Source organism: Dreissena polymorpha, chromosome 5 (assembly GCF_020536995.1).
Source record: "Dreissena polymorpha isolate Duluth1 chromosome 5, UMN_Dpol_1.0, whole genome shotgun sequence".
Taxonomy (NCBI): Eukaryota; Metazoa; Mollusca; class Bivalvia; order Myida; family Dreissenidae; genus Dreissena; species Dreissena polymorpha.
Window position 1 is genome coordinate 119,151,418 of NC_068359.1, and position 13,141 is coordinate 119,164,558.

At 35.3% G+C, this 13,141-nt stretch overlaps 1 protein-coding gene across 1 annotated transcript in view; it reads right to left on the minus strand.

Moving 5' to 3' along the window:
- The window catches only part of LOC127881065 (salivary glue protein Sgs-3-like), a 194,750-nt gene that overhangs the window by 82,487 nt on the left and 99,122 nt on the right, over positions 1 to 13,141 (minus strand). The window lies entirely within an intron of this gene.

A 13,141-nucleotide genomic window follows, 5' to 3' on the forward strand; every position in this document is an offset into this window, starting at 1 on the left:
ATATAACAGAATTACACATGAAAAAGAATAGAAATTAAATGAAAATATACGAGTCAATGGCCACACACGAAACAACCGTACACATTTGAAATATTAATACGCGCGTTCTCCGAACAGACAAGTGGTTTTTCGGACATAGTTATTTGATTCAATTGTTAATTGTATCGTGAATCATCGCGCTAATGCTTAATGAATTGGTCTCTATGGCGGAATTATTCTTATTAAATTAATCAAAACTAGTACTTATCATGGAATAATTGATTTTTTTTTATTGACATACCATAATTATATCGCCGAATATCTGCAATAAAGATACATTGTATTTCTGGTTAAGTTCACCGGGTTAATGCGAAAGAGTTTATAAAATGAGTCTTGTACTGACCGCGAACTGAACTTTATACCTTGCGAGATGGAATGCAGTGCATTAAAGTGAGGTCACGATTCCACTGCTGGAACGACGGTTTGTTTAAAGCTTTATACTTTTACATGTTTGTTTCGGTGTTTCGAAAACAATTTAACATATTTTGGTCAAAACGAATATCAGGATAGGGGACAACAATATTCATATGATGCAAAATATACGTGGAATATTCATGGAATAATTGATTTTTTTTATTGACATACCATAATTATATCGCCGAATATCCGAAATAAAGATACATTGTATTTCTGGTTAAGTTCACCGGGTTAATGCGATAGAGTTTATAAAATGAGTCTTGTACTGACCGCGAACTGAACTTTATACATTGCGAGATGGAATGCAGTGCGTTAAAGTGAGGTCACGATTCCACTGCTGGAACGACGGTTTGTTTAAAGCTTTATACTTTTACATGTTTGTTTCGGTGTTTCGAAAACAATTTAACATATTTTGGTCAAAACGAATATCAGGATAGGGGACAACAATATTCATATGATGCAAAATATACGTGATCACAGAATGCAATGCGGTAGTAATAACTAAATATGAGAACACAGCCTTTAAGTATAAACGCTTTGTCGCTGACAATCTTCTAAATGTAAAGGGGCACAAACAAACTGTATTGATGTCGTGAGTTGAGTGTGAAATTGATCTATCCCTCGAGCCTTTCTATAAGGGATAAAGTTGATTCATGCTGAACACGCATTTAACATCATTACAAAGACGCGTTCGTGTTGCCGATGTTCTGGGGGAATTATGTTCAAATCAGCCAATGGAATAAATGAAGCGTATTCATTCAGATCTAGTCGCGGGAAATTTTATTTGAATTTTATTGGACACTTACAAAGGTCATGTAAGGTGAATAGCTGACCGAAAAAAGGTCGCGTAGAGAGCCGATACACAACGGGTCATTAAAACACTTACAAATTGTGATCGATGATGTAAAAGTATCCTGACGGGTTTTATATGGCTATGTTTACTTCTTGTTTTTGGTACACGTTGATCATAGTCTGCGATTAACAGCTTGTGAATAGTGCACAGTTTACTAGCAAGCATAACAATTAACTTTGTGCGCGATCTCAATAAAAAATACGTTTTGTTTACTCAACTTTTTTTTCAGAAATAGGAATAAGGCAATGAAAATGTTTTGTATCAAATGCAATGTAATTTCAGACAACCACTTTTTCTTAAGTGTTTGATCACACTTATAAACCCAAAACAGACAGGCGGACGGACGGAAGGACGTACGGACGGGCAGGCTCGGGTGGGCGGGTGTGCGGCATGAGGGCGCGGGCGGGTGCGGGCGGGCGCGGGTGGGCGCGGGCGGGCCGGCCGGCATGCAGGCGGGCGGACGGACGGACGGACGGACTGGCAGGCAGGCAGACAGACAGGCAGGCAGGCAGGGAGGGAGGGAGGGAGGCAGACAGACAGACGGACAGACGGACGGACGGACGGACAGACGGACAGGCAGGCAGGCAGACAGACAGACAGAGAAGGGGAAGGGGGTGATGGAGGCAGGGAGGGATTATATATGTGTGGAGTCGGGCTTTCCTGACTTATTTAATCCTTGTTTTTCTGATTGCTCTTAAATTTCCTTTGTAATTGCACTATCTACAAACTACAGGTTACTGTCCTGCGTGTTTTACAGGCTACAGATGCATCAATCTGATTAAGGGAGCTATACTCATTTGGACTATATGTAAATGATTGGAATGCATATATCATACTGTAATAATACATACTTTTTTTCCCTATGATTTCGAAAAGTATATTATTTTGCGTTTATTGACTGTATGCAAATTATGTATACACAAGAAAGTATATATTATTATTTATTTCTAAGTCGTTATATAAAATGGCACGTTTGTCATAAGTTTTGCGTTGAAAGATACTGGCCATATTTCAGTAGGCTAGCGTATATTCATAAATGAATCATTGGTCTGTTAATTTCAGATAAATTATTGCATATGTGTTAAGTTACAAATAATACACGTTAAACAAACAAGAGTGATCCTTTTGAGTATGGGTTTTCTTCTATTTACATATCATATGAGAGAAAAGGAAGACCATATAGATAACGTTAGAAAATGCAATATGGACAATGAAGGCAAATGACGTTTTTTTATGTGTAACAAACCCCTGTCGTTTGATTTACCTAATAAATTTATTTAACAAATGCATTTATGTTGTTTTGTTTTGTTTATATATATATATTTATTAACACTACTGCAACAATTAAGAATAAAAATGGATCTTTCGAATTGGAATTCATATGTATAGAAACTTCTATATGATTTTGGGTATATAATTATATTTCATATTCTGACAAATCTGTAGTTCTGTATCTATTTAAAGCTTGTAATAAGCAGTTATTTGCAAAACTACAAACATGATTTATACACTTACACAAAAAAGCTATTGTCCATGAATGCTAGTTTGATATTTTGCCTGACGACTTAAGGAACATTGTTACACGCTTTCGGATTTGTGCACCCTCGTAACAGAGTGAATGATTGAGTTAATATCCAAGGGTACTTGAGAGCGAATGACTGCCTGTTCGAATGTGTGATTGACAGACTAACTGCGCGAGTGTATATGTAAGTAATTTAACGAATGTAAGACTGTGACAGGGATTGATTGACTCCGTGATTGTGCAAGTGAGTAATTGACTGACTGTTAGGCTGACTGCTAGAATGTGTGAATGAAAATGTCAGTGATTATAGCCCAAGTCTCATTATTGCCGGTAGAGCCCCGGTCCATCCCGATTTGCTAACGCCGGTCGACTGGCGAGAACCGGGATTATTCGTATATTTTTTAAGCGGTCACAATATTTCCCGGTGCCGCCCCGGTTGAAGCCGGTCAACAGCCCGGCAGAGTCCCGATCAGCCCCGGACTGGCTACGGTTTATCCCGGTGAAAACCCCGGCAAATCCCCGGTTGTCGCCGGTAATGCCCTGATTGACCCCCGGTGAAAGCCGGTAGCGTCCCGACAGCGTCCCGGCAGCGTTCCGGCAGCGCCCCGGTATACCGTAACTCCGCCGGCACTCACCGGGGCTGAACCAGCATCAGACCCCGGCAGAGCTAATGCAACGCCCCGATTTAACCCCGGCCGTCGCCCGTAATGCCCCGGCAAAGCCCCGGTGAATGCCGGTGGCGTCCCGGCAGAGCGCCGGTTAATTTATGTACCGTAGCTATACCGAGACTCTACCGGCATTCATCGGGGCTCCACTGGTGTTTGCCGTAGCTCTGCCGGGGTCTGTATGGGCCCCGGTGGAGCTACGGTGCCGTCCCGGTTGTTTCCGGTGCTATCGGTTATTCTCGGTGCCGCGTCTGTCGTTGCAGGTCCTTCCCTGTGTCTCCCGGAGGTATTAAACATGATATTACTTTCCCGGTGGAGCCCCGGTTGTCCCCGTTTTATCCCGGTCGAGCCCCGGTTCATCCTGGTAGAGCCCCGGTTCATCCCGGAGCATGCACCGGGGCTCCGCCGGCATCACAGTGAGACTGGGCCGTAACTGACTGTGCGAATTAACTTGTCAGTGATTGATTGACTTTTAAATTGTACGCTTGAATGAGTGTTCGGTTCGAGTATAAATGTGAATACGTGAGGGTTTGTGATAAAGACAGCCACGACGCCAGCCAGTGCAAAATATTCGCCCAAAATAGGAAACCAAATTTGTAAAAACGTTTGCTTATTGTTCCGTTGAATCTATTATTTAATTGTCAAACTTAATGATAAAGAGATTTTATACATGTACGAATTTAAGTGTGTTGCAATTATGTTTTTATTGCATTGAAATATAATCTTATTGAGTAAATGATTGCACTTTCTTTACTGTCAGAAAAGTAATAGTTTGTTTGTGAGAGCCACTTTAGCTTATTTACAGGCATCGGTAAGATATCATTAAATGTTCAGATATACCCTCGCAAATCGATTTTGTGTTCAGAATCAAGTTCCGAACACCTTCACTTATGCTTTAATTTAGAAGATATTTGTTACGTACTGGTGCAGTACCATTAATCCACCGCAATCTAAATGGTTTTGCAAGTCTGGATCAATACAGTAGAGTAAATTCACAACACTGACATTGCTTCGCATTGTTCCGACGAGTATTTAAATACGTAAGCATTTTTTGTGTAGGTGACCACTTAAAAGAATATATATTTTTTGTGCCCCCCCCCCCCCCGATTTGTGTCCGTGATCAAATCGAGTCATCTTGTTTTTACATACACTTATTTTGTAAGTAGTCGGGTTTGTTTCTAAATTTTCATACACACAAAAAATGCAAATCAACCGCTCAAGGGCAATACATTATCAAAAAGCACTTCGTTACATAAATAATGTCATCAATTTTAGAAAACTCTAAACTCATGAAATATAAATATTAGAGATATTTGTATTTAAAACACTACATTAACAAAGACTTACGCGTGTTATTGAGTTGATTAAGATTACCAACACTCTAGGGGTTCACAACCATTCATGTCTTTACAATAAATTGCGTAGGCAATTTTAAAACGGAGAACGGATTGTATAAAAGATTGTATAAAATAATAATATTTTTATTTCTTTATGTTATTACATAATAATATTATAAAAAAGAATACATCAAATAATATCAAGTTGAACTTTTAATGTTGGTGTTAAAGGCACTGTCACAGTATTTTTAACACACTTTAAATCTTGAATATTATTGCTTAATCATTTTCCAGTACCAAATACACGCCGGGTATGCGGATACTTTGATAACAGATAGCACTACGATACCAGATAATTACAAAAGCCACGCGCGAGAGTTGAGTTTTTCAGATTTTTTTTGCATTTATGTTCTGTTCATTTGGTTTTCAGACACGTAACATTGTTTGGTCGATTAATGGTATAGTACTTCGTATTGCGGAGCAAGAAAGTCGTGAAAAGAAACAGTGGATTATAAAAAAAGAGATACAATTTCATTGATCATTGTCATGAATTCGATGAAAAGTACGTATTTGAACAAAATAAAAATACTTGGAAATAAATCAACGTGCCAACTAATCGAAATATAAGATAAATATGTTATTTAATTTTACAACATGTTAAATTTTAGTTGAATAACGTATTTGAGGAAATTCAAATGTTTTAAGAGTCGGATGCCAAATTTTCACGGACACTTCTTTTATCGATCATATCAAAGACAATAGCACTTTGATTCCAGATACCTCGACACTTTTTACCAAATATAACACACTCTATTAAGTGGATCAGAAATGCAGAATTCGCTGTGGTATACTGCTATAGTAAGCAGGCAATAAATACAAATGTATCTACTGACGTAAATTAAAAATGAATTACCGAAACATGTTCTTATCCCTTTGGAATATGATAATAAAAGGGAAAGGGAAGTGTAAAGCTCAATATAAAGGGAGTTAAATTTTGTGGCTACGCATTAGTATCGTTTTAATGATGCGATTCTAATGAGCACCAATGACAAAGGATTTTATGAGGTGTATTGGCCGCTTTAAGACCCCTTGCTCCCCTTATCTAGAGTCCTGCTATACGTTCAATTGAACACAGTCGTGTTGATCCACATGATCCGTTGTATTTTCAATTCTCTTATACCCCCAATACACCGACTCCGTTCGAAGTACGTTCTGAAAAATGTAACTAAACGGGCTCGAACTGTGTAAGAACGGAGTGATCGTAGTAGCAACGTGTTACATACTGTCTTCGAACTTTGTTGACGGCCTGGAACGGGGCACTCTGGATCAGCAGACGATTTATTTCATAAATCAATCTCTGGGTTAATGGTCGCCATCTTTCGAACTACTTTAAAAAGTACAACAACAACAATAACAGAAGAAGACAAGTTTAATTGCGAAAAGTTGAAAAATCGAGTACATGTGTCACGGTTGTTGAGTGAAATAGTGTTATTTTCAACTGTGTATGAAGCATGTGAACTGGTAGGGGAATAACCGAATTGTTGGTGGAAATGGAATTTAGAAATATATCTAATAATTCATCATCGTGTAGAATTATCATCAGCATCATTTCTGTGGAACATTGCACTATTCAAAATACAAGTGTTTCATAGATATGGTGCTTTTTACATAGTTCACTAACCATCAAGACTGAAATGATTCATGCACACAGGTAAAGTAAATAATTGAATTTGTGCATAATGTTTATTTTTTACAAATTATTATTTAATTTGACCAATTTATTTTAGATTGATTGCACTGAAACTCAAAGTCTAAAGCTTAGTAAGACACTTAAGCCAGTTTTCTGAGAAGAAACAATACTTGTTCAGACAGAGTATAGCAGGCTCATGCGACCTCTGGTTTATTTTTTTGGCCTCGGCCTTTAACCTGGGTCACTTTGATTTCAGGTGTAACCGTGTTTAGCCCCCATATCAACAAGGCTCTTGACCCTATATGTAGTTATTCATATTGTTTAAAGATTTTGAGAACCTTCACTCGGTGCCAGTGGGGATAAAACAGGGACCTTCTTATAGCTAGATGAATGCATCAAATATGCCAGCAACACTTTATAATCAATAACTTTATAATTGATGATTCTGTTCTTTTAACTACATTACTAATTTAACAAAACAATGTGAAACACATTTTTATGCCCCCAAAGGAGGGCATATAGTGATCGCATTGTCCGTCTGTCTATCCGTCACACTTTGCATTTAAGTTTCGAAAAAATGCTCATAACTTCTATGTCGCTTTAGATGTAACATTCATATTTGGTATGCATGTGTATATGGACAAGGCCTTCCCATACACACACAAATTTTGACCCCTTTGACCTTGAACTTAGGGTCGGTTTTTAGGTTTTGAAAAATGCTCATAACTTCTATTAAAGCGTTTATCGGGGGCATATGTCATCCTACGGAGACAGCTCTTGTTTTTGCTTCTGTCCTCTGCACAAACCATGATATATCTGCATATATGCATCCAACCAAATCAGTAAAACTATTTGTCACTTAATTACAGTAAACTTATTGTATGTTAACTTTTCAACAATATATATATACATGTATATATAATAATATATAACAGATCTTGAAAAAAACACACATCAAACTTCAAATTGATTTAGTTAATTATAGGCTTTAATTGGTATTGTGACATTGACACCACTCATGCATGCGACTATACAACTATGGAACACATTATTTATGAGAAATTCCAATACATCAACATATCGTCTCAGATTTAAGGCAGATAATCTAGTGCTTTTTTGCTGCCATTTTTACTATTACACATATTTTCATTTTATGTTATGATGCATTGATCTTGTTTCTAAATTAACCAAGCAATCATGTTAAACTTTTGAAGAAAGATGTTGTCTGATAAATATAGAAAATATAATCACTACAAAGTGAACAAAATTCAGTTGAATACTGTGACCAACAAAGATTTGCCAAAGAGCAATTCAGATCATGATTTAAATTAAATACAAGTAATATGAAAGTCTGCCTATTGGATCCCAGTTAAGACTTATTTGTCAAATCTGCACATTAATTTTCCCTTAGCCATGTAGAATTTGGGACTAAATACCATCAAGTCATGTAAAAAGGAGCAGGGTATAGCACAATGCTATTGATCTCTTGAGCTTTCACATGAATTTTACGGGCAATTTTCATACAACAAATGATATTATATAGGGTAATGATAAAGCATTATGAGCACAAATTATACCTCTTACTAGTGGTGCAAAAATCATTTAAGTGTCACATTTCAAAAGAAAATTTATATAAAAAGGTATTATTAATTGTTAAAACGTTATAAAAGGTTATTTCAATTCAATAAAGCATTTAATTACAAGAACAAGTGCATTTTATGTCCATTACAATACATGTAACAGTATTGGGATTGTATTTATCTGCATTTGATGTGCATTTAATACACTTAAAAATGCAGACAAGACACACTTCTAACAGAAACAAATGTATTTTTTTCTGCATTTTTCCAGCATTAATACTCTTCAAGTGTATTTTTTATCATCCCAAATACACTTTACCAGGAAAAAGGTATGTTAAAATGCATGTTGAGTTTGTTTTAAGTATATTTTCAAATGCATTAAGACATTCTTTTCTTTTGCAAAAAATGTTGAACAAAAACTTGAAAATATTTAATATACTAAAGTGTAGTAATAATTAAAGTTTTGTATGAGCATCAAAAACAGTGTCAAATTCATACCAGTGCCTATTTAGTAGCAGTAGGCCTTATATGGTCTACTTGAGGTAGAAATAGTGCATTTTGTATAATACAACATACATAAATTAAAAAATATAGCTGCCCATACAGTTCAATACAATGTCCAATTAACTACACTATGCAAAGTTGAAATATGACATCAAGCTTGGAATAATCTTTTCAATAATGAATAATATGCTGTTTTAATTTATAAGTGAAATAGACACTTGCATATAAAAACTGATTTTACATCAAAACTAAATGTTTAATTTGATTTTTAGCTCCACTGGCCAAAGGTCCTGTGTCCATCGTGCATCAATGCATAAACTTTTCCTTTAAACATCTTCTCCTAAACTACTGGTCCAATTCTGATGAAATTTCTTAGGAATGTTCCTGGGGTGAACCTCTTTCAAATTTGTTCAAATTATGCCCCTGGGGTCAAATTTGACTCTGCCCTGGGGGTCACAAAATTGAAAATTTGCTTAAATAAGGCCTATTTTGTGAAAACTTTCTAAATTTCCCGTCCATAACCATTGGGCCTAGGGCTATCAAATTTGGTATGTAGACACATCTAATAGTCCTCTACCAAATTTGTTCAAATTATACCCCTGGGGTCAAATTTGACCCTGCCCCGGGGTCACAAAATCGAACATATGCTTATATAGGGTATATTTTGTGAAAATTTTAAAACTCTTCTTGTCCTTAACCATAAGGCAGAGGGCTACCAAATTTGGTATGTAGTGACATGTTATAGTTCTCTACCAAGTTTGTTCAAATTATGCCCCTTGGGTCAAATTTGACCCTGCCCGGGGTCACAAAACTGAACATACACTTATATGGGGCCTATTTTGTGAAAACTTTAACAATCTTGTTTTCCATAACCATTGGGCCTAGGGCTACCAAATTTGGTATGTAGTGACATCTAATAAACCTCTAACAAATTTGTTCAAATAATGCCTCTGGGGTCAACTTTGACCCTGCCCCGGGGGGTCACAAAATTGAAAAAACGCTTTTTAAGCGCCTATTTTGTGAAATCTTTAAAAATCTTCTTGTCGAAAACCATTTGGACTATGGCTACCAAATTTGGTATGCAGTAACATCTTATAGTCCTCTACCAAGTTTGTTCAAATTATGCCCTTTGGGTCAAATTTGATCCTGACCGGCATGTCACAAAATTGAACATTATATACACTTATATCTTGCTTATTTTGTGAAAACTTTAAAAATATTCTTGTTCTTAACTCTAGGACCTAGGGCTACCACATTTTGTATGTAGTGAGATATAGTAGTCCTCTACAAAATTTGCTCAAATTATGCCCCTGGGGTTAAATTTGACCCAGCCTAGAAGGTCACAAAAGTGTACATGTGCTTAAATAGGGCCTATATTTAAGTATTTGCACATGCAGAGAAATTTGTTTCAGCCTTTTTTCAGCAGTGGAGCGATACAGGGCCATCATGGCCCTCTTGTTTAAATACTCAAAAAATGAAACCGGTTTCATGCTTGCATGAACACAGTTTATAAATGCTGTCAGAATTATAAAATATGCAATTACTATAAATACAAATGCCAGGGAAAAGTGCTTTTTGTACTAAAAAATTCGAATGAATATTACAATAATACATTCTGAATACTTTAGTATGTAATTAACAGTTTTGTCTGAGAAAAATCACTAAATTTTATATATTTATTCAAATTCACATAAATCATACTTCAAAAACACATAATTACTTCAAATCCTTTCACACAATACTGAAAAAATGCACAGTTTCTGATTGTTATTGATTCTTTATTAATTTATACATGTACCATTTTTTAATCTTGATGCATCCTCAATTGTATAATGCACATCTTAATCTGTTTTAACAATTATAATATAAAGATTAAGGCTGACTCAGTAAAATAATAATCCATGATTTCTGCAGTACTTGCAGACAAACTAGGAATACTGCTGTGATATTATCTATCTATCTAATAGGATATAAATTTGGCTTCAATAGAAAAAAAATCAAAGCATACACATGTATAAAATGTGTATGTATATATTAGTTAAACTTAAATTGATTGACCATCGATAAAAAGATATTATAATATATGTATATATATATATATCCTTGTAAAACTAAAAATTAAATATGTATGTTTCTATTACATCATTTAGGACTTTTATTTTCAGACAAAGTAGAGTGAAGCTTAAAACAGTATCCAATTGTAACAGTCAATTTTGAGAAAATCAACCTTATAATTATTTTCTGTGTTGGCCAATGTCATAATTGGTATAAAATGTATATTGAACTGGAAGTTTTCTTTATTTTAAATGATAACATCTGCTTGGTCAGCCATAACTGTCACAATCAAGTGGTCTTTTTACACTGTAGATTTCTCACTGACTATGGGTTTGTTCCGAGAATGAGCCACACAAAGTATCGTTGGGGAGATGAGTTGTCAATTTTATGTTTATCAGTCTTTCATTATCCAGTATACCTGTAAAAAGGGAATTTGTAACTAATAATCACACAATATACACAATTAAAATTGTATGCATTTAGATTTATTTAGTACTGCACATTAATCATTTTCCAAAAATATGTAGCAACATTACATTATATAATGCTGCAATACTAAAGTAATTTACTAATTAAAGGTCGCTGATGTGTAATGGATGTGGTGTCCACCTAATGATCTGGAGGTCACTTGTTTGATCCCCAGTGTGGGAGCATTCTTAAGAAATCTCCAAGAGACACCCAAGTACTGGTTCTAGGCCCAGGAAACGAACTCAAGAGCATTTCACATACATGTACGTAGTTAGTACTTTAAATTTAATCGAACTAAAAATGGGTTAAAACTAACAACAGAAACCCTTATTAATACATTTTATTTTGAATCAAGCAAATGTGCAAATTCATTAAAAACAATGAGTAAAATTTCAAAATTCTACTTCAAAGTAATCATGATAATTTAGATTATTTTCAGAATATTTAATGATGATAATGATACAATTATTTATTCCCTAAATGATAAAAATAAAACATGTAATGTTAATTTATGAAAAAAAAAACGTTTATTTTTATCAATATCATGGTAATTACAACTAGATACAGGCAATTAGATCAGAAACGTGCATTAATTATATTAATGAACAACGCAGACATTTGTAGTGATTTATAGTCACTATTTGATTAACGTTCTATACATGACCTGTCATAAAAGGTATTTTTTAGCCAGTACTACAATCGGCAATGATAGTCTGTATTGCATACATATTCCAACGTCTATTATCGATTCGCTTCCTCAAACTGAACAAATATTTAATGTTTACATCGCGAAACGTAATGCATCCAGTTTCACTTTCGGTTTGGTTGGTTTTGTTAACACCGTAATTTCATCTTAAAAATTGGATGATAGGGTGATTAAATAATAATGGAAAAGTAAATCACTTGGATAATAGGTCAAAATGCAACACAAATGAACGTTAATAGTGCTCTTAATATCAAAGTTTCGGTAAAAAGTTTGGCGCTAGTTCAACGCGCATCGTATACAGCCTCATAACAATAGACTGACAACCTTTTGGGTAGTAAAGTAGTAATACAAGGCAATATGGCGACCGTTAGCCACGAGGCCTATCTTACGGAGGAATCCGAGATAGCCGATGTATCACGATTGGGAACGGGGTTGAACGGGAGAGGTGTTTCAGAACTTTGAGCCTACTCAAAATTTCTGTAGAAATATATTTCAAGTGACGACCAAAAATAATTGTCTAAATAATAAACTTGTTTGTAAGTGGTAAATTGAGATTAAGAGAATTGAAAATACAACGGATCATGTGGATCAAATACCATCAAAATTTCAGTATTTGAAGCACAGTGATAACTCTACATGCTGGATTATCAAACAATTTCTTGCAATATTTCTAAGTAGTTTTATTTTGTTGAAATGTTTACTGTTTATCCAGTTTATGCTGTTTTCCGACCGAATTTTCTATTTATTGGGGAAAAATCTACCAATTTTCCGTGATGTTTTTATTTGCAATAGAAAATGATACACAATTTATAAACTCGACCATGTGCCTTGTCTAAAAAAACTAATCTTTATAATATAACTTCAAAAAACCTGATGAACTTACCTCTCGCGCGTGGCTTTTGTTGTTATCTGGTATCGAAGTGCCATCTGTTATCAAAGTATCCGCATACCCATCGTGAAATAGTCGAAATGAAGATGAACTTGCAAGCAAATGAACTAAACAAGCCGATAGATACGCAGAAAATTAATATAAAAATAACACGATAACGTGTTGGTATGAACACGGTCATTTTTAAAGACAAATCGATGACTTTTTAAAGCTTTTGTTCTAAGTCTGAACCTCTTCGTGGTGATGAATTTACCGCGAAAATAGTATTTGTAAATACCGCGCATTTAAGCGAGAAGTGTTTTGATTGGTCGGTTATGCATGTTAAATACGCTAGCCATTGGTATTTAATACCTTTTAAAGCCAGGCTATCGAAATACCAAATGGTATAATGAAAAACCACGGTACAGTCGACACAG